The following is a 25,709-nucleotide window of genomic DNA, read 5'->3' on the forward strand; positions in this document are numbered from 1 at the left end:
CCCTTGCTGTCGGTGACCCCCACCCTACACATTCATCCCCCCCTGCATGGAGTGCTACCAGACTCTTCTTCCCTGCGCACTATGTACATGTAATCTATTAATCTAGCTCTCCACAGTGAATTTCTTGATTTAGTTTCATGCTTGTGCTCCTTGCAGACGTGGCAGCCCTGCCCCAGGTAGGCTCTGCCCTGGCCTGCCTTCATTCCCACCGTCCATGTGCTCCTCCTGACCCTTTCCTGCCTTCTCTCTTGGCGTGGGTTTTGCGAGAAGCGTTTCCTCACAGCTCCTATTTCTGCCCTCTTGCAGCGTGTCCCTGTGCTGGTCTGCTGTGACACCGCTCTGCTTTCCTACCCAGCCTTGCAGCCCTTCTCGTTCACATGCTGTGGATACTGCCCCATCCCAGCTGTGGTTTTCTGTACTCAAGGAGGAATATTCTGGCAATCTCTTCCCCTCTTTTAAATTTCTGAGCCTATGACAACCTGAGTGAAGGATTCCCTGGTCCTCCAGAGGAGTACATTTCATTTGGCTGTCTCTGTGCTGTGTATAAAAGCTTCTTCACAAGTTTCCTGCCCCTTTTGTTTCTCTTAGATCCAACTTTTTCAAAGTTTAATTTCATCTGTGAAGGCAATATCTTAAAAATCCATGTACAATAATCTGCTTACTGTTCTCCACTTAACTTTTGAAGGGACCTACTGCCTCTGATTTAGATGTATTAAAAAATGTGGCTCTTATCCATGTTCCTTTTCAGGCTCCATCTGCCTCCTTCAAAATTTTTTTGCTTGCATCTTTTCCAGCTGTCACAAGTATTTTGGGGAGGCAGAAGATTTTATAGCTACTCTCTTCCATGTTCTGCACCTGCCACCTCTGCTTTTCCCACCTGTTTCCACCTTCTGTGTTTAGATCCACACCTCCAGGTACCGTAAGGCATCACAGTCACTAGGAAGAACTTTGCAATATGATTAGGATGAGTCATTAATAAAATATATGGAAAGATTTGCATGTTTGTCTCAGGCTGTCGCCACTGAAATAGCAACAGCTGCTCTAAACCCGAACCACCTTTCAGCTGGAGCCTTCTGGCGTTTGCAATCTGAACCCCTCGCAGGTGGGGCTGCAAACAACTCTTCCCTTCTATACGTTCGTACGTATGGATCTCTGCAAATGCCAGCCCTTTTGCTGGGCTCCCGTAGATGTGCATGCACGAGGGAATAAGGCCAACGGCTGCAGGTGGCCTTTTACCAGCAAGTTCAAAGAAGACTTGAGAAAAGCTTGACTTTTCTTTCCAGGAAGGTGCTGTCGAGGCCAGCTCCCTCTTTCCAAACGGACACGGGGGGCGAGCTCTGGTGCTCCCCGCTCTGCTGTGCGGCAAAGCCTGCTGGCCGGGCACCTTCCCCTTGGGAATGTGTGGCCTCACCACCCCCGTGGGTAAACCAGGGGTGGAATCTCCTGCCAGAGGACAGCGGGGGAAGCACCCTGCCACCGTGAAAACAGGAAACCGTAAAAGGCTATGTCTTTTTTTACAGCTGAGTTGGCTGTTGAGAAAATATACAGTTATCTCCTGTTCTTATCTAATATCTTCTGCTTCCTGTGTTATTGCAGGTAATGCAGAAATCATCTTCCCTTGTGAACCTCATTTCCTTGAGATCTTTTCTTCATTCACAGCTTCCCCTTCGTGCACCCTTATGTAAGCAGCTCTCAGGTCACATCCTATTTTGAAGTTGCATCTTGGAAGAGATGCAGGAGATGTGGGCTGAGGGGGACCAGGGACAACCCCCGTTTAGAGCTGTAGTGTTTGTGAATTTGCAATTGGTGCCTGTACAGCAACAGATGGAAGGATAAAGCTCCAGAACAGGTGGAGATAACAGTTACCATGAGCAAAGTCTCATCTGCATTAAGTAACGTGTTGAGGGGCAGAGCCTGGGCTGGGGCCAGAACACCTCCGTGTGCTGGCATCACAGCACTGGGTGTTGTGCACCCAGAAGGATGGACGGCTCCTGCAGTGGGTCTGCGGGCTTTGCAGGTGAAGGACACCCTAGCAGACTGGAAGAGCCAGCCTTCATCTGAGCTTTTCTCTTGTTAAGTGTTCAGAAGCATGTATTTTTAATTCTTCTCTGTCTTGGGGGGTTACCACGCAAATAAAGACGATGGAGGACAGAGGACAAGGGAAGGCTGTGTTCCTTGTGCTCAGATCTTCTGCCTCTCTCTTTTAATTAGAAAGCTAGTCACAGCACTACCTTTTGAGCAGAAACCTTGTCCCCTGGGGTACTGTGCTCGTGCAGGCATGTGGGGTGGGTTGGTGGGAAGTGTCTGCTCGGTGCTGGGAGTGCTGCATGGTTTGACATCTGCAGCACTTGGATCCACATCACTGCTCTGCTCCCTCCTCCTCTGTGACTCACACGCCATCTCCCCAGCAGGAGATCTTCCTTTGAATGGCAGCCCCCAACTCAGAACGAAGCACTGTGCAGACCTTAAAGGGATCGCAGGCATGGGTGCTGGTGGCTGACACGGGGTCAGGGCAATCTCTTTCCTTGCCTTGGTGCTGTCTCCACACAAGTCCCTTGGGAATGGTTTGCTGCCTTTGCTGCCATCCTGCCCTCCCAAGCAGGAGGCGAGGGCTTGGTCTGAAGCACACACACATCTGCATCAGCTGTATGGCTGTGGGAGACGGGAGGAGGGATGAGCTCGGAGGATGCTGAGCTTGTGAGCTGGCCATGACAGTGCTCCTGCCTGTTCCTGCTGAGCCTGGAGAGTCACCGCTTCACGGCAGAGCAGGATTTGCCCTATGTCATTGACATAAATTTTATGTCAGTGATTCTGCCCTTGCCTAGATGGAAACAGGGCCATTCTGCGTATTGAAATGGGCCAAGAGCAAGCGGTGAAGGCAGCCTGGCAGGGAGAGCGTGTGCAAGAGGCACTGCACTGCATGGGGCGGGGGAGGCACCGCCGAGGAGCCCCCAGCTTCAGAAATGCCTCAGAAAGCAACGCTGAGGGCTGAAGGGGGTGGTGGGAAGGCAGGCTTCAAAACATGTGGGAAGGTTATGTCTCATGGAGATAAGATCAAGCCACAGGCAGCTGAGAAGCTAATGGTGAGCAAGTAAAGGAAGAGAGCAAGCGTCAGAGATATGAGAAGATACGAGAGGGGAACCTTGCAAGGCAGCGTGGGCACAGGGACTGAAGCATCCCTTGTTGGAGGAGGTGGGAAATATGACAACAGAGAGAAGCCTGCTGTAATACCTATAGGGCCAATTAAGGTGTTAAATGCAAGAAAGACAAATGTCGACATGGCATTAAAAATAAAATACATCAAGAAAGCATGGGCCAAGCAGGCAGTACCAAAAACCTGATAAAAAGGAAATGCGTACAGCAACTGTGAAGAAATATGATCCTACACATCCAAGTGATGGTAGAGGAATAGGGTTGTTGTTAGCACTATGAAAATTTAAGGTGAATGCAATTGGGGCCAGTTTTGCAGAAAGCAGTGGGTGAGATGGAGACTTTTGAGAACAGGCTGAATTTCCTCTGACGCACCATTCATGCTTCAGCAGCTAGAGAGCGAAGTGGAATAGCAGACGAGCAGGAAACTTGCCATTTTCCTCAACTTTAGGAAGATCCCTCTTTCTGTTTCCAAAAAGGGATTTTAGTGGAGGCAGCAGCAGCCCGCCAGAGATGTGCAGGGTGGGAGGCTCATGCAGTGCTCAGCAAGTGGTAGTTTTAAGTCAACGCCATGAAGAGCTGATATCGTTGATGTTTTTTCTTTGTTCAACTGTTGCCTTTGAACCTTCTGCACCAGGTGCTCCCTCCCCTGTATGAGGAGGTGCATCCCCTCTGTATGGAAGCTGCCGAGGAGGATATAAGGCACATCCTCACCCTGCCCTGCCGTGGGTCCAGCTGAGCTGGCAGCTACAAGTGGGGGTTGTACAAAGAGCAAAGGGTTGTTGCTTCAAGCCAAGGCGTGCACATGCTTTGCAGGCATGGCTGGCTGCAAACAGGCAGTGGTGCTGTACAGCTAAGATCAGGTTGTGGCACCTAGGTTGTGGTTTGAACACAACCCTCCGTGCCAAAGGAAAGTTGAGGCTGTGGGTTGAAGACCCCCTTGTATCGAGGCAGTGTGAACAGGTAACCACACCAGCCATAAATAAGGTAGCTTAGAAAAGGCTCCCTGTAAGCAAAGGCAGCTTTGCTCCCTACCCGGTCACGTCAGTGCCTTTACTACCACCCCAGCAGAATAACTGGGATTTTGTGTCTCCTGCACCTCAACACTAATTGGGAAGTTGTACTTGAGTTTCTTGAGCACTGTGCGCAAAAGCAGCGAGGCATTAAGGGCCTCCAGCTGTGTCAGTGCTTGGGAGGCATCTGCAGACCCTTGTTTAACCTCTTCTAAAGCAAACTAGAGCAAATGGCACAGGCAAGGTGTGTTTAGGAGGAAGGAGGGCTGCTTCCCAAATGCTTTGCTTGTGACTGTATTTTTGCACTGGCAAATATACCAGAGTCAGTATAAATCATTGTCTGGAAATTCCCATGCATATATTATCAACCAGTGACTTCTTTATTTGCCCTGACTCCTTATTCATCTGGCATCCCAAGGCCAGAAAAGAATCCTGTGTATGTTTTCCTTCAACAGTATAAACACCACTTATCTCTTTCCTCAGCTGCATGCTTTCCAGTGGGCTATGGGTCCCTGGAGTCATTCCAGTGCTTTTAGGAATATTGTGCTTTATCATAAGTGCTCTGGTGCTGGTGCTCATCCTGCAGAGCAGGGTTCGCCACCAACAGCATTCAGTCCCCTACAGCCGGTTGCTACAGCTTTCCTCTGCACCTTGAATCCTCCTGGACCAGCATGCGGAATGGTCCCTCCCGGTGCCAGGACAACCTGGCTGCAGCTGATCCCTCCTCATCCTCCCCTGCGGCACCCCCTCGCCCCCCCTGGGAAGTAGGGAAGCGTAGGGGGATGCGGGAGAGCTGAGGCACGGGTAGCCTGGCTGTCAGAGCCTGTGCTTTGCAGGGTGATGGAAGAGGGAAGGTTTTCTTTGGATCCTGGCCCCCGAGTGTAACCCGTATAACATACTTTTCAAATATTTTATTTGGGTTACTTTGATCAGTTCACCTGTTGATGTTTCAAAAGGGAAGCAATGGGTATCTGCTGGGTCTGTGCTGCACCAATTGCGTGGCGTTAGTGGAGCCCCACTTCTGAGAGGGGGGGTAAAAATCTGTCTGGATGTGCTGCTCTTCCTTTCCCCACGCTGTTTTTGTCACCTTCTCTTCCCCAATTTTTTTCTGAGAAACCCAGCAGTCATATAGTAACTAGTACTGTTGGGTGAGTCCATTGTAAACATGGTGAAGGACAGCTACTTCTCTGAAAAAAAATGCCTGCTGTGAATTTTAAAGAGAGAAAATTTTCATTATCCTTGTCATATAAGTGGCAATGCTGGGGAATTTTCTGGGAGCAGCAGGCAGGAGGGGCAGCCCCTTGCAGCAGAGAGAAGCCTGTTCCTGCTGGTGTAAGAGAACAACAGGTCCTGGCTGCTCCCGATGGCACCAGCCAGGGAGGTTGCAAGACCCAAACTGGCTGGTGATGCTGCGATGCTGAAATGCTGTTGAGGCTAATGCTGTATGCCTTCTGCTGCTGGTAGAGGCTGGAAAGGAGCAGCCATCGGCTTGGGGGATGCTACTGCCTTGTGCAAATCCACTGCCGTTTGTCCTGCGCTCGTAATTGGCACCGTGCAGGCAGCGAACCCCACAGGGCAGGTGGGTCTGTGTGTGCTGAGGTTTCTTTCCTACCACCAGGCTGGGGCTGCAACATGGCTGTGGCCACAGGGCACTTCTTCTCAGAGATGCAGGAGTCGTGTGGTTGCCAGTCCCTGGAGCAACAACCGACTTCTCCCCTTGGAGCGTTTGGGAAATGAGCCCCCAAAAAGGGTAGCTTGATGTTAAATTATAGCAATGGACTGGCAAGCTCTCCTGACAACCTCCATGCTATGCTTCTAGTAGAAGAATTCTAGCTATTGTATTAAATCATGAGGCTGTGGGGCTCAGGCTGAGCATGGTTTCCCTCCCGGTCCCCAGTTTGTCACATCAGGGCTCGTTTGGACTAAATTCTGCCATGTTGCTACAAGTGCAGGCAAGTGTGACAAGCACGGGTGTCCTGGCGAGTCCTGTTGGATACCTTGCCTTCCCTACTCTACTTTCTCAGCTGAGGTTTCAAAGTCCTTGTCATCTTATGCATAGCATTGGTGCAGGACATGCTGTCATCAGCATTTCCAGCACCTTTACAACAACCTCTTCTTGCACTTTTTCGGGAAACCAACATCAAGACTGAACATGAAAGAATGTAATTTGTTGATCTTAAAATCCCCTGAATAGCAGACTCCAGAATCTGAATGGAGTAAACTTGAGTTTCCAACATACTATCATAAAATGAGAGACCAAGGACCTCACGCTACCCCACCAGTTCTCGGGAAATCTTAAAAAGGCAAGATCTATGGCATATTGCTGTGTTGAGCTGGGACTGCGGCTGAACTTCTCGCAAATATGAAGGTGGATCAACACAGGTAAGGGCTGTAAAATCTGTCCACATTTGGAACTTGAAAATGCAGTTATTTAGTTTGCAGATCAGTTCAGGATCTCAAGGTGTAAGCATGTTAAGGATGCAGGTATATGTGCAATAGTAAAACTATATCCAGGAGAGCCAAGGGGGAATTGCTAACTTCTCATGTGAACGGCACACGGCAAACCCATCCTGCTGCCTCCCTGCTAGGGCTGGTGGAAGAGCCATACCCTCTCCAGGGCAGCATTGCACAATACCATGTAGCTGATTTCTTCAGAAAGAGATTTTACACTTTCACAAACTGAAAGCACTGTTCTGGATTTAAAGGAAAGAAGGGGTCGTAGGGTAACCTAGATTTTGTAGAAGCAGGCAGGAATAGCATACATTTGGACATTTTAAAGTCAGTTGGCTTGTCATGAGTTTGCTCAAAAGGAAGGTAAGCAATTGTTTCTTTTCTTAAAGCTTGTCTAATACATCCTTTAATTTCAGCCCTGCTGTAGCACATCAGGCAACTCAACCAGTCAGCATGAGAACACCCTACAGAAGTATGCGAGCCTGCGCAACGCCCTTCATCACTGGCACTCTGCTATGGACAGGGAACGGGGAGAGCCGGTGCTCTCTGGTAAGCAGAGCCAAAATCTGGTCCAACCCAAAGCACTCCTGCCATACCCGGTGATTGCATGGTGGGTACAAAAACACTCTGTGGTCCAGATGAACCTGGAAATGGTGGTTTCTGCTGAGGCTGCTTTTCTCTGTTCACTGTGTGCTGAGTTTTGATGTCTCTTCAAAGGTTTCTCAGACTTACTGGGTGGAGTTTAGCTCAGGTGAGCTCCTAATTCTTCAGCTCTGCGCATACATACACCAGGTAGAGCATGAAGTAGCTGTGCTGGATCCACTGTTTCTTAATTCTGTGCTGGGCTGGAACACCTCTACAGGAGGAGGCTTGTAGAGCCTTCTTGCATTTGTCCGTGACTCTGAAGAGTTGTATGTCTTGATGAGATCTGCTTGAAAATGTTTTGTTGTTAACAAAGTATTTTGCTGAGGTTGTTCCCCCTCTCCACCCCCAAAAAAACCCCAACACCTTAAGAAAAATATTTTTATTAAATTCCACCAAGGAAAACACTTCAAATTGAGTGGTTTCCATGTGGAGTTCTTGGTTTTCATCACAACATTATGTTACCACTAATGGCAGGTGCTGACAGGATCAGCTGCGGTGTCTGATGTTATTTTCAGGTGCCTGACTCTGGGGTGCCTTATAATGAAATGGTTTAGTGCACACAGTCTAATTACTATAGACTGACAATCAAACATCGTGACTCAGACAGCTTTGGACCAAGCATATTTGATTTTTGAGCCATGTGGTTTGTTTGCATTTACAGGGGACAAGAGAACAAAATCAAAACTCGCCTGTAAAAGCTTCTGGCTCAGAATATTCCTCTGGAAAAGAAAAAAAAAGATGCTGCAAAACTTCTGGCATGGTCACGGTGTGCTGCGGGCATTTTGGGCGAGCGGGAGTCAGATTCAAATACTCATGGAGTTCAAGATCTGATCCGTTTATTGTACAAACCAGGTACACTTTTATAAGGCACACTATAAGCGTGTGATAATATGATTGGCTATTTTACAAGCGTATAATAATATGATTGGTTAACAATTGTTTATTGGCAAGATTTCTGTTTCTACTTTTTCAGGTACGTAGGCTCTTTTCTGTTGTTTCCCAGCTCCTCTTATCGCGTCCTGCTGACCCTGGTTTTGTGCAAGCACCTGCAATTTGTTCCTCCCTCTTCATTCCACTGTTCTGATCGTGCCCTCGTCTTATTTCTTCAGTATTTTTCCACTTGCTTCAAAGTTCAGTATAATCATTCAATACAGCAAAAGCCCCAACAACGGTGCCCTGATGTACTTTCATCTCTGACCCACGATGCTTTGCAGTACAGAGAGGAGAAGCAAGGTTTGGTGTGTTACCATTTCGGGGGGTGTGTGTGTGTGTGATTTACCTTGGTGGGGAAGACTGTTGCCTTCCACCCTGCAAAAAAAACCAACACCCTAAAACCAAACACTAAGGAAGACCAGAGCCTGTGAAAGCTCTTCACTTAGTTCAGTGCAAAGTCAGGCAGATTTGGGCTGATTTTGCACAGAAGCAAACTGAGGGCTGCTCTCCGGGCTGGCCCAGATGGGCAGTGGTGGGTGCAGGCAGGCTACCGGCAGCTACTTCTGCAGCAATTGCCTGAGCATGGCCTGCTGCAGCAAGGAGCAGCATGGGTGACTGCAAAAATAACTATGTTATTGGTCAAAGTCTGGATTATTGTAGGAAAAGTGAATTTTGGGGCTAGCTTCAACCAAAGTCTGACTGGGGACTGCTGACGGTCACATCTCAGGTGTGACAGCTGCACTCCTGTGTTTGCAGAGTGAAGGGCAGCTCTTCTGCAGGCAGGAAATCTTTAAAGGATGGCCACCGACTTCTGCTGACCCAAAGGAACGAATACTGACCATGTAGCAGCTGCAGGCAACCACACTCTTCATGCTAGCCTGAAAAAACAAGCATCCATGAGAAGTAGAACAGAGCTCTGCAAGGAGGAGGCCCTTGCCCGTGAGCCTGGGCTGGGGAATGCAGCTCTCATCCAAGGAAATTCCTTTTGCTCATCCTTGACCTCCCAGACTGTTGGCTGCGATCCAAGGAAGACATCCTTCTCCTCCTCCTCCTCCTCCTCTTGAACACTGATGAGGCTGTGGTACACCTCACCTCCGGGAAGTCTGAGTTTGTGAAAATTACTAGTCCTCCCCCATCCCTTTCTGCTTGTAACAGCTACGCATGGGAAAACCCAATTACCGCCTGCTGCTGCCTTGGTAGGTTTATGGCTTGCAGGGTAGGTGGCACTGCACTTTCTTGTAGAATTATGATATTGCTTTAGATGTTTAAGAGGTAATTTAAAGATGTTTCAGTTGCATTTTGAACTTAACCAGTCTACAAATGGTTTTTTGGAGGACAGCAGCTTCTGTAGCAATAGGAAGGACCGCAAGTTCCCCTGTTGAACTTGTGTAACCTGTGTGATCCTTTTCTACAGAAAAGGAGTTCCTTGTTTACTTACTTAGATAGGCTAACTTACCTTTTTTTTTTTTTTAACATAAGGAAATAAGGGGTGGAGGGAAAATAATTCATATAATCTGGTTCTGATAAGCTTTAAAGTATATTAATTGCTCTCTTTTCTAAGTAATGCCTAATGCCATTTTCTTCCCCATGTTATACTTGCAAGGAGCTGAAGACATCAGCAGCATACACCATTGTGTTAGGATGCTGATCACAGGAATCATTCTAGGTGTTGATTGTTGAGACTTGAACCTTTTCTCCAGTGTGAAGAAAACAAGGAAAATGCTACCTGCAGTCGGTTAGTCCCTATTTTTTAGCTTGGCTGGAACATAACACTGAAGGCAGTGGTGTGATTTTTCTCATCTGCATGTTGCTGTGTATCACAATCTGGCTTTGGAGCAACCTCTGCCTGTGACAGCTGGAAGAGAGCGGGGCTGGGCTACCTGTGTCTGTGTGTACTCCGCTCCACCCCACTGCTGTGCCTACAGGATAGCTGAAAATTATAATCACGGACCCGTGAGGTTCTACAACAGAATACATGGGGTTGTGCCATGCCCAGGGCATGGCGTGGGACCCTGGAGGCAGAGGACCAATGTGGTCAGTCACCATGACCAAAGCCACATCCGAGCAAGCCCAGCTCCTGTGAGCTGCCACACTGGGCTTTGCTCATACCAGTCACTAGGGCCAGATCTTGCAAATAAATCCAGCACCCTGCCAGACCCTGGTAAAACTCGGTGTCTGGACAGAGTGAACGCTGCCTTTAATACATTCTGATACTTCTCCCCCATGCTTTGATTCCTTCTGCCATGCACAGAGGCGAACCTGGACCACTCCCCACAGCAGGGTTGGCAGCAGGCGGCTGAGCAGAGGTGCATCCCCGATGGGCTACATCCCAGCTCAGGATCCGGCCCCTCTCTGTCCTCTGATAGATGAAAGGAAGATACAAGTTCACAGGCTGCTGTACCATCCTCAGCTCTGTATTGTGCAGATAGAAACTGGAGGAGAAAACATGGCCCGTAGGCTGCTGGGATTCCTGCTAATCCTTTCACAGGCAGAATCCTGGCTTCGAGTAAGATGTTGCTTTCTTCCACGTGTGGCAACTCAGTGACACAGAGTTTTCCAGCAAAAAAAATGGAACCGCCTTTTTTAGCTCGGGCTGTGTGCGGACTTGCATTAGTAACGTTGTCTGGAACTGCAATCTGAGGCAATTGAACCTGCCTAATTGTTGCTGTGTGTATATGCTGCATGCGTGCCAGCGGGAATTACACATCCTCCCTTCTCGGTGCTGTTGCTGCCTGGGGTCTGCCATTTCCCTACCAGTTAAATGTGCCATATTTTTATTGAATAGCAACGTCCCAACACTAAAAGATAAATACAACATGGGCATAATGAATCATGGGCTCTGTTAGACTTGTCCAGCCCCAGGAGACTGTCTGGAGCCAGCCAAGGGATGAAACACCATGGCCTAACTCCTGTTTTTCTTCACTTTTGCCTGGAAAGGGCACCCACGGGAATTCAGAAAACAAGACTCATCCTGCCTGAGCAAGAATCCAGAATCCTGAACAGGCCAGGAGGAGGAACATGCCTGGGAGGGCAAGGGTCTGGGTGGCATCGTGCTCTGCTCTGCCCACCACCCCTCTCCAGACTGGGGGCTGGCTGCTGCCCCTGCCCAGGGAGGTCTGGCGCGGGGCTGGTCGGGCACTGGTTTTACCAAAAAAGCCTCAGTGAGTGCAGCACGTGGCAGGCTGGGCACAGGCTGGTAAGAGCTGCCCGCTGTGAGAAGAGCAATGAAATGGAGAATATGGGTAGAGGTGCACGTGTAGGCACCATGCAACCCCTCCCTCTGCTCAGGGCAGGCCAGGCTTCAGGGCAGACATCGGAAAATAAAGCCTGACTGGGGAGGAACCAGAGGTGGGCAGCAGGGAGGGCTTGGGAACGTGACCTGTGAGGGCAGCCTGAGCGAACTGGCATTGGTAATCCAGAGGAAGGAAGGCTAGGGAGATTAGTTCAGCCTTTAAGTATATATAAAACTACCACAGAGTAAGGCAGTAAATCGGTCTCCCACTGGGGACAGGGGAAAAATAACAATGATAGTTTTGAAAAGACCTTGAGAGAAAGTTTCCAACTGCAGTATAAACAAGCCCTGAAAAGGATACTGGTTGGGGTATCTTCACCAACAGACGTTTTTAAGATCAGAATGCAAGTCAGTTGTCAAGAATGCAGGTTTGGGCAGCAAGGATGGACAATGTGGGGGTTTGGGGTTGTCTTTAATTTCAATATTTTTTGCTCAGTTGGTTTCACTGTGCTGAAGCCAGAAGCTTCAGGAGAAAATTTCTGTCATTGCACGCAGTGAAAGTGTCCATGCACATCCCAAGTGTTATGGGACTTCTGCGCCACTGGTCTGCGCAGCACGTGTGGTTTCCCTGCAATTCAAGGACAGTTAGGTTAGGACACTGAGGAAGTGGCAACTTTTTGTCATAAAGCTATTAAAGCTTTAATCAAAGAGTTAAGGAATTTAAGAGATGATGAAATAGTTTTTTCATGCAAAAGCCACTCAAACCTACCTTTATAGGCTGCTCAATAAAGGAGTCTTTGAGGAAGATTCCTTTTAACAGCCCCATAAAAGCATTATTTATCATTCCCAAACTTATAATATTATACGGCAGGGAGCACAAATACTAATCTCTTTACTGAGCACTTGTCTGTAACATTTCTAGTAATGCACAGGTGAGTGTGCCCCCTCCCTCCCGAGACAGTCATGACCAGAAGTTGCATGAATATAGATAACCATGGGGGCAAAGCTGTCTGCCAGCAACCTACAGACCTGCCTGCTTCTTTCCACTAAAGCCACCAAGGGCACTGGGACTGAACCCAGTGGAGAATCGGTCACGCTGGGACGTGCAGCAGCAGCTGCAATGCTGGGGGTGGTACAAGAGTCCCTGAAACGGGTCTGGGATGTGGCTGGGACAGGGCAGGAACAGGCTAGTAGGACAAAAGCCTTCTTTTTATGCTGTTCCTCTTTCAAGGCCGCCCATCTCTTCAGAGTGACAAATGGAGAGGAGTGACTATGACTCCCAGCTCTTACCCTTTAACTGCTTGTTCGTCTGCAGCGTAGGAAAAAATTACTTGGATGAAGATGCTGACGCCGGCTTTGTTCCCCAGAAAGAAGCACTGCCGGAAGGTAGGAGTCATGAGCCTGAAAAAGCCAGCACAGCTCAGCACATCCTTCTGGAATTTGGATGCTCTCCCTCACTCCCCCTGTGGTCTCCTCTGCTGCTTGCCCGGGGGCATGGCAAGGCAAGTGGGTGAGGTTCACCCCGAAGAGGCTCCCAGGCTTTCAGTTATCTGCAGGTTTTTGTTAAGAGTTTCCAAAGGTAGGGGAAGGTTTCCCTCCACCATAGGTGGTCCCTCTTTCGGCACCGTCATGGTCTGAAACCTCGTCACAGCAAGAAGGTAGGGATGAACAGTGTCAGGAGGCGAGGGAAGTGCTCACAGTGGTTTGGGGATTTCTGTACCATCCAGGGAAGTAAACTTGCGAAGTTATGCTCCTTCCTGCAAGCAGCGCAGCATGAGGGGAATCTGAGATGGAGCCCAGGACCCGTGAGAAGGGGACCTCTGCAGGAGGGGAGTGGGTGGAGGGAGAGGCAGAACGTGACCCAGCGTGTTACTGACCTGCAGCCCCCGAGGGAGAGTGCAGGAGGCTTTTGTCCAGCTCCTTGCATTGACAGCAGGTTCCCACTTCCACACAGTCTTAGTGCAAAAAAGACGGGGAAGATGCTCAGTGAAGGATCTCAGCCCAGGCCAAGACCTTTCTGAGCAAACATCCACATAAACATACCACAATTAGTGGTAAATGTGGGCTGGCCAGCTGCCCATCTCACTCACGTCCCTACTCAAAAGCCATGGGAACTCATCTGCCTTCAGGTTCAGCACAGTGTAAGGTTTAACCAGCTTTTAAATGCTGGGAAGTGCCCTAAACCACTTTGCCTAATGCAGTTAAGCGCCTGCCTGCCGTGAAAGCCCAGCTCCAGTGCTCATGCTCCAGCAGCATGCTCAGCCAAGGGTCCTGAAGGGCACGGGGTGCTGTACAGAAACCTGGCCAGGACCTGCATTCTGCAATAGCTCTGCAGGTTGTTTCTCCTCAGGAGGGTTATTTCAAATTATTTTATGTGTCCTTGCAGATGTTCCATCTCTGACGTAAGAGGGCCCTTGGGAAGACCTTACTCTGGTGGGAGGGGAGAGGTCTGCGTGCAGGGGAACATCACCTTGCTGCTGAAATGGGAGTAACGCAGAGTGAGATGCTGAGGTTGGACACGGACTTGGAGGATGTGATCCCAGAGCACAAGCTGACCCATTTTGAGGTGGAAAAATACAAATACATCCCAGAAACAGCTTGCTTGCTCTTTCCAGTTGAGCAGGGGAAGCCAAGGTAGGTACTGGGTAGGTACGTGTCCCACAGCCCCACTGCCCCCCCATGGGGAATGGTGCTGATTTAAGCAGGACCCTTGTTCTGCCTTGCATGGGCGGGTCTCTCCTGTTCCAGAGCTCAAGCTTTTATGATGACAATAATCATATTAGCTTGCCTGGAGCCTAATTAGCACATAAATTGGCAAAATGTATTTGCACACACTGAGCCCTGTTCTTGCGTGGATATATAACAGAAATAGAAGAGCTTGAACGTGGTTAAAGCCTGAGGCTAGTTGAAGCCACAAAGTAGCTGTGACAGCTGCACATGTGGGGTGCGGGGGCTGGCCCACAGGGAGCCGTGGGGTGCAGGCTTCCCCCACTGCAGCCCTCAGGTGGGGTGCCGGGGAGGCTGCCGGCCTCTTCCTAGAGCACCATCGCTGTGGCTGCATCGCATCCGCAATAAGCCTGTTGTAACTGAGATGGATGGATGGATGGATGGATGGATGGATGGATGGATGGATGGATGGATGGATGGATGGCACTGTCACTGGAGCGGGGCTCTGCATTTGTAACAGGGGTACGGTCGCTTTTGGGGTGTTCCCAGGGAAAGCTCCCTAAAGGCAGGTGGGCAGGGGGGGCACTCCCAGTGCTCCCACCCCAGGCTTTCTGCAAGGGGATGGGGAAACTTTCTCCCAGCCCCAAGCAGGACACCAAGTGAGATCCCCCAGCCCCGAGCAGGACCCTGAGCAGCACCCCCAGCCCAAAGCAGGACCCTAAGTGGGACCCCCAGCCCCGAGCGGGACCCCGAGCGGGACCCCCAGCCCCGAGAAGGTCCCCAGCCCCCAGCGGGACGGGCCACAGCCGTGCTCCCGCCCGCGCTTCAGCCCCGCGAAGGGCTGCCCGGGCTCCGCGGGGGGGGAAGGCGGCTCTGGGGCAGCCGCCGGTCTCGGCAGCCTCGCCACGGCGGGAGGAGGAGGGTGATGCTGAGGAGGATGCTGAGGATGCTGCTGTGCCGCCGCTGCCCCGCTCTGCATGGCCCGTCCTTTCCAGGAAAGCCGCCGTCCTGAGCGTCTGCCCAGGCTTCACCGGTGCCAGCCCCCCGCCGGGACCCGCTCACCGCCCGCGGCCCGGCCTGTGCCCGGCGGCGGCAGCGGGGCTGGCGGCGGCACCTCCCCCAGCGCGGCGGCCCCGGCCCCGGCCCCGCCGCCCCGCCTCAGCGCAGCGCCGCGCGGGGGAGCGGCGCTTAAATGCCTCGGTCGTGGCGGCGGCAACAAAGGCGGGCGGCGGCGCCGGGCGGCGGCGAGTGAGCGGTGGCGGCGGCGAGTGCCCGCGGGTGAGTGAGCGCCCGCCTGCCCGGGTGCGCGGCGGGCCGGGGCGCAGGTGCCGCGGGAGGGCGGGGGGGCCGCGCCCAGCCCACCCCGGGGGGGGTCGTCGCGCCGGGCCCGGGGGGTCACCCCAGCGCGGAGGGGGGACCCACGCGTGGCGGGCGGCCGCGAGTGACCGCCGCCTTGACTGACAAGTGCCAGCTCCGCCGCGGCGGAACTTTATTATCGCGGTGGCGGGGCTGGGTTTGCCCTGCCGGGCCGCACGCACCAACTCCCAAGCGGTGGCTGGTTGTGGCCGGGGCTGTGCCCCCCGCCCCGTCTCGGCCGGCCCCTGCTCCGCGGGCGGGGGCGGTCCCGGGGGGCATCCCGGGCCATCGAGGGGGTCGGGGGGCCGTGAAATCCGCAGCGGGTGCCCCCAGCCCCTTCCCCTCCTCTCTGTGCTTGCGGGGGGGCAGCGGCACACGCGGGGAGCGGTGTCAGGAGCCGCTGTGCTGGGTGTTCGTACCCCTGCACGGCCGGTTCCAGGTGTGTTGTACCACTTCGCACCGTTCCAGGTGTGTTGTGCGCTGCCATGTGCGGGGTTCGGTGCGGGGGGGCCCGCTGTGCTTGCGGGCAGCCGGGCGTGCGGGGGGGCGCAGGCTGCTGCTGCCCGGTGCTGAGCCCCTGGGCGCTTGCTGCACCCACAGCATCAAAACAAAAAACACCCGAGAGGGAAAAGGTGCCACAGTGGGGCGGCTGGTTGTAGCAGAAGATTTTCTTGGCTGTGAGGGAGCGAGAAACCAGAGCTGCCTATTAATGTGCGAGGAATTAATCTAACTTGCAGTGTGCACTCAGTCCTTGGCGGCACGCTCGCCAGACTGCGCTTCCCTGAAATGTTTCTAGCTAACGGGATTTTTTGAACCCTCCTGACACAATTGTGGAATGATTTCCCTGAGCTGGGATAACCTTAAATATGTGGGAGCTCCATGATGCATGCCCTGCTGCTCGCAGGGGGTGGTGGGTGGAAGGAGCCCCCTGTGATGCTGCGGTGGAACAGGGCTGCCTTCTGTCCTGGCCTTTGCTGTGAGACCTGGTTGTCGGCCTTGGTCGTGCCTCTCGGGGAGTTGTTCTTATCTGTTGGGGTCCAGGACACGGTAAGGGAACAAGCACACGTCCTTTGTGCTTGGTAACCCTGCCCTTTTGCCTGGGTCACTGGGTCAGGGAAGGCTTTAGTAAAGCTTTGAGTAACTGAGGAGTTCATATAGCTGCAAGTGATGCTGAATGTTCCCTGGGAGGAAGAATATTCCCGGGAAAAATCTTCCCTAGAAGGCCCCTGGGACAGAGGCCAAGAGCGTCTAATGAGGCAAACTTTTCCTATTAGCTGCAGCTCTTGCTGTTGGAGAGCGAGGGCCGGAGCCGGCGACAGGCATGGGGACCTCAGAGGGCAGGCAGCCCATCGCCAGGTCTCCTCTGCTCTGGGCAGCCGCTCTCCTCAGCTCAGGATAAGCTGCTGCTTTGGAGGTGATGCAGGTGCTGAGTCTAGGCAAGTCATCCGTTTTCTTCTAGTTCAGCTGATAAGTGGCTTTGCTGCTGGAGGGGATGGTGCCGCAGAGGCGAGCAGCTCCATGGTGCCGAGGGGTGCGTGCCTGGGGGGCTCCAGCACAGCCACCACGGGTGCTGGGGACAGGGCAGCCATGCAGGGCTGCAGCTTGGCTCCAGAGAAATCTATCGCCTGGCTTGCTTTCCTTCATTTTATGGTGGCTTCCCTTAGGTTGGCGAAATACCGTGGAAGGAGCTCTGTTCTGGGCTGGGTTCGTATGCAGCAGTGTTGACTTAGTGTGGGCTTTGTGGGCACATGCTGGGGACCTCTGCCTAAGCGTGTAGCTCTGGCAAAAGTGGTGGCCGGCCTGAAAATGGAGGTGGACACCCCGTGCAGTGAGCTGCCACATTGTCAGCAGTGCTGTGATGCTCAGCTGGGCATGCATGCAGCTCTTGCAGACAGCAGACGTGAGGTTAAATTTCAAAAAACAGAAGGCATACATCAGCATCTGTAGCTTAATTCTTGTGCAAACCAGTATTTGTTGATGAGGCGTTGATAAGCAGGCTGCTGGCTCTGGTGGCTACTGTTTGTTTGCAAATACTCTGTCCCTTGGTTAAAACCGAACTGCAGAAATGGAGGTGCATTGTTGTTCACAGAGACTTAGTTTTTGAGGGACAAAATAGGCAAGTACTTAAGTCTGGATTTGAAGTGATGGCTGGCCGAGTCCTCTGTTGCAGCAGCTGGAATTGCATGGGAGGAATTAGAGCTGCTAGTATGAGGTGGCCAGGGGTGGTGTAATGAGTGGCAAAGCAGATGCAGCCAGCAACGTTGCGTATCTTTATCTCTGTCCTTGAGACTGGTGCAGGAGGAACTCGGCTGGAGAAGCAGATTACTGCATATTCAGAGGCTTATTTCCTTGCCTGCCTCAGTCAGAGGACAGACAGCTTGCCGAAGGGCAGCGCTCTGCCAAAGGTAGTGTGTGCACGACACCACCCGTGCAGGCATCTCAACCACAGGCACCTGGGAAGCATGCGTCTCTCCCCACTCCTGCGTTGCTCCAGGCTGGAGGAAGCAGAGGATGATAATGGGTGCTGGCCAAAATCCCTGTCAGGCCGTCCTGCCCTTTGCTCTCAGGCTGGCTGGCACGGAGATGTTTGAACTCAAGTTCTTCCACCTCCTGTGCTTCTCCTGACCTGCTCAATCTGTTGCACTGGCAGCTTTTGGAAGGGCAGCACTGATGCAGCAGAGCCGTGGTCCAACTCCTGTTCCACATGTGGGAGAGGCTCAGCAGCATGCGCAGCCCTCAGGGGGCAAGATGGCATTTTCCCTGTTCTCAACTCGACATTTGTAAAGATCATGATAAAAGATGTGACAGAATCATTTTGAATGATCCTTTACGAAATGCATGGACCTTTTCTATAGCCCTTGGATTTTCCTAGAGTAATGTAAATCACAATTCTGCACAGGATTAGCAATCAAAGAGCATTATGAATCAATCTGATACTTTGTCTTTGCCTTCTTAGATTGCTGACCTAAATATTACAGCTTTTGCTGTAACTGCTTTGGTTGAGGGCAGGCTTTGTCTCTGAGTGCAAGATGGGCCAGCTGCTGGAGATCTTTGTGTTTGGAGAATGTTTTCATTGTGGTTACGTAGAGATTGAGTAGAACTCCTGGTGACTTCAGATGTGTTTGAAGTCTGTGCTGCTTGGCTGGTAACTTGTCTACGAAGAGTGAAATGTAAGTGGTTCCTTTGAATGTTCTTTTAACTACAATTGTGCTGATTAAAAAACTAGAAGATGAAATGAGATGCTTTCAGTGTGAAGTGCTCTTAGATGTCTAGCCAGCAGGAATCATTGTTATCAGACGCTCAAATTACTTGGGTGATTAAAAACCTTAGAAAAACTTACCTATTTGAGCCACTTGCTTATAGGTAGAAATCAAGGTTTGTCACCTTTCTGAAATGCTGCAGTTCAGCCTTTAGTGAGATGTGAACCCAAAGCTTCTCCCCTAAAATCTCGCACTGAGGTTCCTGGTGGTACTGATGCAAGTGCACGTCTGCTTGTTCCACTGGCAGGTGAGTTTTCCTTCTAATTCCTGGTGGAACAGGGTGGATGATAAAAAGGAGGGTCCAGAACTGGGTTGGTGAAGCAGTGACTTGCTGTTTTAAACCCATTCCTACCGGTCAAGATTTCAACTGTGCAAGATAGATCCCTTGGTCTGAAGGATGCTGGGAGGCAACGAGAAGCACACGTAGTGGCGTGTGTGGGCTTCCCAGTAGACTGTATGTGTGCTGCTGGGTGTATTCACTGGTGTCAGGGCCGCCAAAGGTCCTTTCAAGTGGAATGCGTGTACAGCAGCATGTTCACCTGCAGATCTTGGGTATGAGATCTTGCTCCTGTGAGCTGCTAGGAGCTCATCTGTGAAGCTTGCCTGCAGGACCAAGCACCCCTGTGCCAGGTAGGAGGTCTGTCCTCTTGGTTTTTTTGTCTGGCTGGGTCCCAAGTGGACTATTTGCCTGGCTGGGTTTTGCCAGTCCTTCAGCAGCATTTAGAAGCTGCCTGCTGAGTTTCAGCCCTGGGTGCGTGGCTGGGGGTGTCTCTGAACTTACAGCTCTGGCAGCAAGTCGTCAGATGATCTTAAATATTTGCTCGTGATCTGTTGCTCCCAAGTTACTGCAACCTCTGTGCTCAAAGGCTGCACAGAAAGCTGCCGCGCAGCATCATGCTTATCATTTCTTTTTTTCCCTCATAGCTCAAAAACGGTCTGTTTGTGAGATCTTCATTTAAAATAGAAACATTGCACAGAATATCCCTTTGACCAAGGGGATGCTGAAGGGCAGGGAGGCCTCTGCTTTTTCACACTTATGCCTGGGCCCCAGCTGCCTCTGCCGGGGAACGGAACGTCTGCACAGGCAGAAGAGGAGAGCTCTTTGCCAGACTGTGCTAACATTTCTGTGTGCTCCTGAGGGGTGTTTCCTCCGGGAGCTGGCAGCTACTGAAAATTTAACTGAGCAAAGCTGCTTGCTGGTACATACCTCTGTGCTGCTGGAGGAAGCAGAGAACTTAAACGCATCCAGCACAGGATGCCAATCCGTCTGCCTGGACGCTGCATACTGATTTTCGTTCAGTAGCTCCCATGGTGCTGGCAGCCACGTCTGTCATGGAGCCCAGGCTTGTGCCTGGGATTCCTGGGGCTGGGAGAAGCTAGAAAGAAGCTAATGCTCCCCTCATAAATATTGCATCCCTTCCCGCTTATGAGGGAGAAGCAGTTTGCATTTTCAGCTGTAAAATTTTGCAGAAAAATAGTTGTTGACGGTGGTGATTAATATTTTTTGTTTTGATCTGCGTTATGGCTTGCCCTTTATATTTTTGTAATACAGCATTTGCTGATCAGAAAATCAAAGGGGTTCAAATCAGCCTGGCTGCGTTCACTAGATTTTCTGCAAATACCCTGTGTGTGCCAGCGGAGCCCCTAGTCTGTGGGGAGGGTGCGTTGGCACTCGATGGGATGACAACAGAATTTATTACAGCAGTCTTGCAGCAATGATAGCTACTTTCTAAAATTGATCTCCTGGGGGCTGAAGGAGTTCCATGGTCATGGGTTCCCCCTGCAGATAACTACTTTCAAAGAGCTGCTTTTTATCTTGAAATAACACTTAACTCTCACTACCAGAGTAATGAGTTTTTTGGTTTTGCTAAATTTGTACAACAGAATCCTTGGCCAGTGCTGCGAGCAGAGGGTAATTTAGAGCTCCCTGTGCCTTCTGGGCAGAGTGGCTCAGGCACAGAACATCTCGGAAGCAATTAGTTTGTATTTTAAACAAATAAATAAAAATCTTCTCTGTTGCTCAGAGAAGATACCCTCATGCTATGAGTTGCATTGCCTAGCAAGACTGAAAATTTGAGCGTGATCCCTTGATTAGTTAAGTTGGGATGTTACATTTGGTTGGGGTTTGAGGGTTTTTTCCTTCCCCCAAGGTATAGGTGTGCATAACTTGATTTTACTTTGGTCCAGGGGTGGATAATCACTGTGCTTTATTTATATATTTATATAATATTTGTATATTTGTAACTATATATGCTATATATGAGGCTTGATTGTCCCTATAATCCAACTGTAATTCTGCACTCAGTTGTCCATGCAAGAGGTCTTTAAGGAAATTAGAGATTTGGATGTACAAGATTATAACTGTTGGGATCAAACTATATTTTTTGGTTTATATACATTTTTATATAAATTTATGTTAATACTCCACCTAGCTCTTATGTCTCCAGCAGAGATTTGGTGTAAAGAATTGTCAGGCAGTTGGGTGCTTTGTGAGTGAGGTGTGCTAGCAGAACTGGAGCAGAGATGGAAACACTGTGTTCTGGCTTCTCTGTGCTGATTGTTCATGGGCGATTCTGATGGAAATACTGTGTATGTTTGATGAGAGCCTGGGTCTGGAAGGTGCTGGATGGATTTTGCTCTCATCCAGATAATGGTGTCTGTGAATTTGAAGTTTGTTTCCTATTAACAGTTCTTGCAATCTTGAAATTCACTTTTCACAAATACTTATGGCTGTGAAGGATTGGAGCTTTCCTGGGAAGATCATAAAGGAGCGACCAGTTGCACCTTCACAAATTCCTTCTGAAGCGTGATATCATATTTTAAGGAGTCTGTAACTCTGCTTAGGAAGCTGCCTTGGATCTTTCTTAATGTTGTGAAGGAGAACCTCCTCTCCAGTAAGTGACGTGCTATGAGGTCCCGCCAACAAGTGCTTCAGGGGCAGGTTTTAGTGGAACAAGTGATGGGATTCAGGCTGAAGGAGTTGGGAGCAGAGATGAAGGAAGTAGCCCCAAGGATGTGTTTGGATCCCCTGGAGGCAGGGGGATTCTTGAAGGCAAAAATGGGGTTGATAGAAACAAATGTCGCTTGTGCCTGCAACGTGAAAGGGTATTTTGAGAGGTGAGAGAGTGCCCAGCTGGAAAAAAAGGATGAGCAATGCTGGAAGGGTGCTTTAATTCAAGAATGACTTGTGTGATGGGTTAGTCAGGCTTTCCACTCATGATACAAAGCGGGGACTGAGGGGTCATTGGCATTTTCAGGCTCTTCAAATTTAATTTAACGTGCATTTCAAGAACAGCTGTCTTGAATCTGGCAAAATGAGCAGCTCACCTGTGGATTGAGGAGTTTGAAAAAGTGCTGGAGGCTTGGTGCTGAGCTGTGCTGAGTGCAGGGATCACTGCTGCGTGACGCCGAGCCGGCGGCAAGGCTGCCTGCTTTAACAGAGGGGTCTGGAAAGTGCAGGGAGGTGGGAGAGCTGCGTGGAAGGGATCTCGCTTTATTTAGATTTATCTGCTGTTTTTCAGAGCAGTCGCTACTTGCTGTCTTCTGTTTTATTCTTCTACAGCGTGGGTGTGGACTGGGAATATTTTAGGTCCTGTGGACGTGGCTCAGCAATTTCAAGCATGGTTAGAGGTGTCTTTTCAAAAATCGAGGGGAGTGCCTGCAAGTCTGCACCTGGGGTAGAAATCAAGTTCATTTTCCAGTGTGGTATAGCTCCCTTCTGCCTTTCCTCTCTCCATTTTGGAAACTTACTATCACTTTGTAAATCACTTTGCAAAACACCTGTCTCTTTCAGATGGACAACATTAATGCATTTCAATGCACTATGTGTTCTAAGGTTGAGAAGTTTTCCTAGTTATTAGGGGAGTGCAATCGGATAAATATTTTATCAGATGTTCATGGACTGTTTAATTGGCTGGATAGATAATCATGTATTGCAATCTAAGGAGAAAAATTCAGAAAGGTTAATTAAGGATTAGTTGTAAGATTTGATGTCAGGAATGGTGTTAAATTGCAGCATGGACACTGTTAATTAAATTTAGTTTAGTTCATGCTGGAAGTGAATGGAAATGAAGGAAATTTAAGCTTACCGTAGCTACATGTGTGAGGGTGTACCAAGGTCATTAATGCATGTTAACTCATACTTTTAAAATTCATGCCTGCCATTAATTTGGCTTGATTTTTCCCATCTGTCTCCACGCAGACAACGTTCTGGAAGCCTGACTTTTTTTAGCAGTATTGCAGAAATGCCTTCCCCCCCCCTTCCTTCTTTTGCAACCGCCAAGTTGAGATTTTTACGCTGGGTGAGGACAGCGAGTAAAACCCTGCAGGTAATATTTCCAGTACTCAGTTTTGCACCTAAACGTCATCTGGCTGTTGCCAGCACTTCACATGTGTGGAGCGTTCTCAGGCGTGAACGCGGTGCCCTGCCACGCGTGCGCCGCGCGGGTCGGTGGGTGGCTGCCGCAGCCAGGGCAGGAAGGGAGTCGCTCTAATGCGGCCGCTGCTGCTCACAGCTCAGCTCCACCGTTGGCAGGTTTTAAGCCAAGTCTTAGACCACCCACCTGCTGGAGCCCGTACCGGGCCGGGCAGCGCTCTTGCTTTCGCAGCACCTCCGCAGTGATCTGGTCAGTGGCTGAGCTGATAAAATTGCTGCTGTCAGGAGGTCTCAGGTCTTTCTTCGCAGCTTCCACCCATGTGGGTCACCCCTGGTTGCTGTAACTCTCCTCGTCTGGAAGAAAATAAACCTGAGGTGTGATTAAACGCTGCACAGGTCTCCCGGTAAGCGGAGGGAGCAGCTGCATGCTGCCAGCCCCCCGCATTCCCTCGGTGTGCAGCCCCACCATGTGCCGTGCTTCGCTGGCTGGTGCCAGCAGCTGTGGGGTGGTGACAATGACTCTTGGAGAACGTGGCCCACCATTTCTGCCATAAGATCACTTGTCAGGTTTTCGGTAACCGCAGGCTGTGCTTCTGGTGGGGTTTTCGTGGCTAGCTATTTCCATCACTGGCTGTTTTTTTTTTTAAAGTGAAAACACTCAGGCTGGGCAAAACAGTAGTCATGTCCTGCTTCTCCCATCTGATGCTGCCCCGTGGGCTATTGCGTTAATGCTGTGTGTTGCAATCTTGCAGCCATTTCAAAGCATTCCTTAGATGGGCAGCCTAAAGAGCATCTTGCAGGCATGCCCAGAGTATCGGACCTACACACCTTTTTCTCTTGGCCCGATGCCTGGCTGACCTTATGCTCCAAGAAACCTTCTCCTCCTTCCAGTATCGCTCCTTCTAGCCCCTCTCAGCCCCTGCCAGATTCCTAAGCAGCCATCTTCTAGAGAGCTTTGGGTCTTTCTGGTCTGTGAGCATCTCTGAGCGCACACACACACACACCCCACACCCACACACCCCTTTGCTTCCTTTTTTTAGGTTTCACGAAAATAAGCTCTGGAATTGGGGAGGAAAAAAACAAAACAACCCCTAGAACTCCTCCAAATGTCTGGATATATTCTGCCTTGCTTCCTTATTTTTCTCCAAACTGAATTTAGCTGTTGGTGTTATCAGTAGTTCTAATGAAAAATTTATAACTGGTTACCAGACTATTAGCTGTGTGTTTGTGTCAAAAAGTAGGTGTGTCAGGGCAGATGAGCTGCAAAAACTACCCCCTTAAAACAAGCCTGGGGAAAAGGTACTTTGGTGCTGCTCGCTGGAAAAAGAGCAATTCTGCAGCTCTGGTTTGGGGAGGAGGATCAAGGAAGCTGAGCTTATCTCAGGCAAGATGGTTTTGACATGGAAATGTTCATGCTTGCAGTACCTTGTCCGGGGAAAGTGGTGAGGAACTTTTGGAAAACAGGTAGGTGTGGAAAAAGGATCCTGCTGGCGTATTGCCTGGGTGAGGCTGCTGCCAGCTGGGAGAGATTGGGTTAGCCATAATTCGCACAGGTAGTCGTTCTTGATGGCCATGGTGTAGCTCCTGCTTGAACATGGATGTTGTGTGGCTTGGCCGTGTCTCTGTTACTGCACGGTGTCCTGGTGAAGGGTAGGAAGCAAAGTTCTGTTTGAACTTGCCTCTCAACAGATGAGTTCCTAGCTCTGTTCATGTGAAGGCAGTGTGACAGCAGGGGATTTCTTTGCTAGAATATCCTGATAATGTCACAGCTTGGGTGTGCCTTTCCCCCAGTGCAAGGTCAAGACAGCAATCGCTAACTGGATTTTCAGTTCCTTGGGTTTAGCCCTTGAGGGGTGTAACCCCTTGCCCAGGTAGCACAGGTTGAGGTTGGGCAGCTGCGATTGCATCATGCCCAGATGCTCCAGCCGTTGCCTCAGTGCTCTCTGAGCCGCCCCTGGGGGATGGAATGCTGGTTGGGCTGCTGCTGTGGCTTCTGAGGGTTGAGTTTGTCCAGTGTCCACAAAGACCTGTTGCTCTGAGACGATGCTCGTTAGGCTGCCTAAGCACAAGCTGCCAAACTTACGTCTGTAACTGGAATTAATTGCAGCAGTCCGCAGTAGCCCTAGCCTTGTCCTAGAATTCACTTTAATAAATGGGAGAGGGTCTTTCATTAAAGTAGAAGGACATCTGTATTTCCCCTAGAAACTCCTGCCCTCTACTCCTCTAGCTTCAGCAGTGGTTGCTGTCTGAAGTCTTTTCTGCTGCAGTGTCGTGAAGCAGTTGAACTGAGCAAGGGTGAACGGTAGGTTCTTGAGCTGGAGCATCAAAACCAAGCAAAGCTACGTCCCATGAAAATGAACGCAGGTGGTGGAATTCCTGTATATTCATGCCTTTGATTATTTTTTTGTTGTTGTTGTGATTTATTTATAAGAAGGTTCCATTTTGTAGCAGAGGTGGTATTCTAGTAGCATCAGCCACGTCAATAATTTATATAGAAATGCAACGGTTTACACTGTGGTAATGGCAGGCTTATCGAGCATTACTGTGCCCATGTAGAATTGTTAAGCCGTCAACCTGGACCTCAGTAGCAGCAGGAAAAGGTTGCAAAACCAGGCTCTCAGAAGGCA

General features: G+C 50.4%; 1 protein-coding gene and 2 long non-coding RNA genes across 6 annotated transcripts in view; all 3 read left to right on the forward strand.

The window, feature by feature from the left end:
* Positions 1-5,487: 5,487 nt before the first annotated feature.
* On the forward strand, positions 5,488-8,027 carry LOC121096974. Its single transcript, XR_005830728.1, has 3 exons — positions 5,488-6,545; positions 7,031-7,163; positions 7,921-8,027. It is a non-coding gene; the product is annotated as an uncharacterized LOC121096974 (long non-coding RNA).
* Positions 8,028-8,433: 406 nt separating this feature from the next.
* Positions 8,434-12,920, forward strand: LOC121096492. The gene is made up of 3 exons (XR_005830545.1): positions 8,434-8,492; positions 8,949-9,388; positions 9,796-12,920. It is a non-coding gene; the product is annotated as an uncharacterized LOC121096492 (long non-coding RNA).
* A 2,329-nt stretch (positions 12,921-15,249) lies between these two features.
* ST6GAL1 (ST6 beta-galactoside alpha-2,6-sialyltransferase 1) overlaps positions 15,250-25,709 on the forward strand; it is a 47,725-nt gene continuing 37,265 nt past the window's right edge. For 2 of the 4 annotated variants that reach the window (XM_040612911.1, XM_040612908.1), the window contains exon 1: positions 15,250-15,369. The gene's annotated coding sequence lies outside the window, so the exon portion shown is untranslated. Of the gene's footprint in view, positions 15,370-15,895; positions 15,916-18,443; positions 18,618-25,709 lie in introns of those variants that run through there. The other 2 variants (XM_040612910.1, XM_040612909.1) reach the window with 2 other exon arrangements.

Source organism: Falco naumanni, chromosome 13, assembly GCF_017639655.2.
Source record: "Falco naumanni isolate bFalNau1 chromosome 13, bFalNau1.pat, whole genome shotgun sequence".
Lineage (NCBI taxonomy): Eukaryota > Metazoa > Chordata > Aves > Falconiformes > Falconidae > Falco > Falco naumanni.